A 4,873-nucleotide genomic window follows, 5' to 3' on the forward strand; every position below is an offset into this window, starting at 1 on the left:
TAACAACCTCCAAAATGCATAAGGGTTCATGCCCAACAGAAAATTATTTCTTGCGTATGCCATGTCCAAACTAGGCATTACTATCCAGCAGGCACCTCTCTTTCAAAGGATGATCCACAGGGATCACCTTCCAACTTGTGGCTTCCAAGGTTGCTTAGGTGATGATCCTTTTCCCAACCAATCAAGAGGCAAAAGCATAGAGTCTATCTTGAGGGAGGCAGCAATGGGCTTGGCTGGAGGCTAGCATATGCCATTCCTGCTTCCACTTCGTTTCCTGGAAGTCAGTCTCATGTGCCATACGCGGGAGGCTGAGAAATACAGCTTATCTCTGAGCTCAGGAAAAAGAAGAAAGGGATTTGGTAAATATCCATCAGGGTCTCCCATGCTGGTCTTCTAAATTCATTCTGGTTACCAGTATTTTTTAGAACTGGGAATATTCTTAAAAATCAATGCATTCCACTACAAACTTGAATTGTATTCCATAGGCAGTATTACTACATTTAAGCGACCACTAAAGTTATTCTATATTAAACTATCAACTCTGAATCTTTTTTATGCATCTTTCCTGATCAGGTATCCTCCTCATTGTCTTTCCTCTTTCTGCCTGAAGATTTGAATTTGACTTCTGCTCATGGCCTGTCTCCAAAGTGCACCAACTGTAAAGTTCATTCAGCTAAGTTAGCCAGGACACAGAAGCAGCTCAATGTAATTCCTCCCTTAGCTAGGGGGTTTCTCTCCCTGGGGTTCCATATCCATCCCTTGGTAAACCAAAACTGCTGATGCCCTTTCGTGAACTCAGGAGAAGGTGATGGGTCAGAGAGCTCTTCCTTTATCCTCACGCAATCCAGATGCTGACACCAAAACTTTGTGTAAGCATCAGCACAAACAGCAGAAGATGCAGTGAGTGTCAGTTGAGCTGCCATCAGGCACCACTTGATGTCTGTGGAGGCTGACATGGAGATACGCTTCTGAGAAATCCCCCTTTGGCAGTGCAGCAGAAAATTTCACATCTACCCTAAAATCACTTGCTGAGTGATTTGCACTCTGCCACAAAAGTTTCCATCAGCAGAAAGGACAGCTGGGGTTTGGGTAGACTGTTTGCTAAGACCCACAAAAAGAAATGCTCTCAAGTCTTCTTGGCAGTTCCTGTGAGGATCTTAATGAGGCACCTTGTTTGAAAAAGAAAAAAAACAAACCCAGAAAGCAAAAGCTTAGATGCCAAAGTGATGGATGCATATTAGAGATATTGAGATAGCATGTGTGCAGAAATGATGTTTCTAGGGCACAGTCTGATATGCATCCAGATACTACAAGGGTAACTACAGCAGTTATGTGTGGCCTTGACAATCTCTGTCACCATCTGCCAATAGAAGCAAGGGGCCAACTGGAACGGCTCAGGCTCTTCCCACCCTGGCTAGGCAAGATTAAAAACATCGGCCACAGAGCCTGCCACACAGCAAAGGTATGAATCTCAAAAACCATGCACATTTTGCTGTCTCTTTGTCTGTGTTTTATTTTCTCCTTCTTCAGATTACTCATGTTAATCCTGCATTCCAAGTCTTTCCTTGTGACTTGGGACAATTCTCCAGCCTTGACCTATTGGTTCAGCCCACCTCCTCATTTCTTTCTGTGTCACCATCATATTTTATCAGTTTTGCAGTCTAATTCTGTTCCTCTTATATAAAAACAAAATAACAACTATCCTATGGCCTGGATAACTATCAACACCAAATTTTATTATTCTGTATTTTGTAACTTTTTTTTGGCTGTACCCACAACATGCACAAGTTTTCAGGCCAGGGATCGAACCTGTACCACTGAAGTGACCCAAGCCACAGCAGTGACAACACGGGATCCTTAACCACTAGGAACTCCAGTATTTCATAATTTAACTATTTCCTTGTTATCTCTTCTCTTTTCACTAATCTCAAGCATACTTTGTCTTTTATACTTTTCCCTAAGACTTAACTTCAGTCAGGAGGTAGCTAACTACTCTGACACATAAATAGCTAAAAATGTGTTCAGTTGGGCTATATGGAAATGTGCCTTATTCACTAAGGAAGGAGTCTGCCTAAAACAGAGATGTTCTGAATGTGGTGCTTTAACAAAGCAGGTAGTCCTGGTGGTGGGAACACTCAGCATCTGGAAGACTTGTAGGAGAGATGTCTGGGGAAAGAGGTTTCTAGTGTCCATTAGGTAACACAGTAAAGTGACTCTTCTCTGCTTACGTCTACAGCCATCACTGTCTCCTGATTTTTCTCAGAAACCATACAGAATTTTGTGGGAAGGTAAGTACTGTTGTATTTACAGTTTGTTGAAATAAACTGACAGTCATGCTTAACAGTATTTTTTAATTCAATGCATTAATATAAGTACAAAAGGCTAGAGCAACTATATTTAATTTACCCTGAGAATCCTAAAGATATGCATGTGCACTTCTATCAGGTTCTCAACTCTTCGGCTTACTTCATGGATATCAATCAATTTAAATAGTAGTTGCTCTTCCACATCAGCAGCCATTGCAGATCAGCCAATTAGCGAGGCCCCAAACAGAGAGGATCCATTGCCATCTCAACCCTCAGGACCCCAGGGCAGCTTGAGGCCATGGCTCTGCACTCTCCCATGCCTGTGGGCCTCAGCAAGGGCCACAGGTGACCAAGAACGTGAGCAAACTGAGGCAGAGCTGCCTCGGGCACCTCACTGAGCACAGCAAGTTGGTGGAGGACAGGTTCCGGGAGCTATGCAGCTTTTTGCCTTATGAGGTGTGGGCCATAATGCTTCTCCAGGTCTCCAAGGACAAGTTGAGCCCTCAAGTTCATCAAGAAAAGGGTGGGGACATACATCTATGGCAAGAGGAAGAGAAAGGTACTGAGTAGTGTCCTTGGCAGCCATAAGGAAAGGGGCAGCCAAGAAGGACTGAGCCCTCTCCTCTCTGTATATAATAAAGCCTTTTCAGGAAAAAAAAAAAAAAAATAGTAGTAGCTGAATTAAGGTTAAGGAATGGAGTAAAAAAATCAGTGTAGGGATGAAAATAGCAACAATAGTATCTGTATAAATAAATCATTGGAGAGCAAGAGAGTTGAAAGCTCTACAGGAATTGGTAAAGAGTCAGTAGAAGTCAATACAAAAACTCCAGGCAAGAGTAGGCAGTAAGAACAGTTCTAAGTCCACAAAGGCTTAATAAAATGCTAACCAACAACAGTGAGATTTATTGATCCCAGGGATATAGGCCAATTTGCAGTAAACTGCAATAATCAAAATGCCTCCACAAAGGCATACAATGAAAATGGACATGCATAATGTTGACTAAGTCACTGAAAGATCTTGGATGCCTATGAATCACTGAAAATGTGATTGTGCTCGGTATAATTTTAGGAATAAATGCATTTATTTCTGAATAAAGAGACTTAAAATATTTCCTTTGGCAAGGAGCTATTTTACTAAAAATCATAAAATTGTTGAGCTAGAAATGGTCCTATTGCAGTACCAACATTGAATTGTTCATTCAGTAGAAAACATCAAGCCAGAGAGCAGAAGGTTGTCAGGGAGATTGGGGAATTTGAGACCTATGCTGTAGGGGGATGGAGCCTAGGGAAGGCATGCCCTCAGGTGAGATCCAGAATAACAAACATGATTTGTCAAATTCCAAATAGGGTAAATCCATACCCCTGAGGCCACGTGGTCTGTATGGTCTAAAATCCGAGGACAACATCCAAGTGTGAGAACCAGAATAAGGTAATATTCTGATATATCTCTTAGAATGTACAAGGGATCCTTGTGGTCTGGTCATCAAAGCTAGCAACCTGCCTCTACCCTCTCCCCATCACTTCTTTTTACCAATAGGGAAAACCAAAGCTTAAATAAAATGGATTGCCCAAGGCCATACAGCTGGAAGCAGTAGAAGTGGGACTTATATTGAAGTTTTATACTTTCTGCACAACATTCTCTTAAATCTAAAAAGCAACCTCCAGGCAGATGTGCCTGAGGGCTCAAACCATCCAGTGATTCACTTAATTCTTTTCTTCCTTGAACATACATACCAGTAACCTGATGGCCAGAGGAGGAAACTCAGGTTAATCTCTGCTTTTCTTTTAATTCACTCTGTGACACAAGATGTCTCAGACTAAAATGCCCTAGGTGCGATCATTACAAAAAAAAAAAAAAAAAAAAAAAAAAAAAAGAGGTCTCTGACTAGATGGCTTCTTATTTTTGGACCAATCTTCCTTCTGAAAGGAAAAGAGGAACGCCCTCCTTATGGAACTGTAAATTACTTCAACCAACTAACCCACTATCTGCTATACTCCCACTATTCATACAGGCTGTGGTCTATCAGCCCTGTTGAAAAACAAATGGGTATAGCTGAGTTTGTCATCCTAAATTCAAATAAGGCTCTACTTGGATCATCTGTGAGCTGAAAAAAACAAAACACAACAAAAAAACTAACCAAACACAAAATCTAACAAATGTTATTTAGTGCCTGATAACACAAAATCTAACAAATGTTATTTAGTGCCAACGAGGTTACAGTTTACAGATTATTTCTCCTTTGGAGGAAACTAAGTAATGACATTGTTCTAAATCACTTTTGTAAATATTCGACCTTAAAAAAAAAAAAAATCATGGAGTTCCTATTGTGGCTCAGTATAGCATCCATGAGCATGTGGGTTCGATCCCTGGCCTCACTCAGTGGGTTAAGGATTCAGCATTGCTGCAAGCTGTGGTCCAGATCCCATGTCACTGTGGCATAGTCCTCAGTGGCAGCTCTGATTTGACCCCTAACCCACATGCTGCAGGTGTGGCTGTAAAAAGAAAAAAAGATCATACCATGTAACAACAGGAAAGTGTTTTGTTGTACTGTTAAGGCACATGACAA

At 41.3% G+C, this 4,873-nt stretch overlaps 1 pseudogene; it reads left to right on the forward strand.

Annotated features, from left to right (window-relative positions):
• LOC110261187 lies at positions 2,225–3,160 on the forward strand (annotated as a pseudogene).

The sequence above is a fragment of the Sus scrofa genome, chromosome 6, assembly GCF_000003025.6.
Source record: "Sus scrofa isolate TJ Tabasco breed Duroc chromosome 6, Sscrofa11.1, whole genome shotgun sequence".
Lineage (NCBI taxonomy): Eukaryota > Metazoa > Chordata > Mammalia > Artiodactyla > Suidae > Sus > Sus scrofa.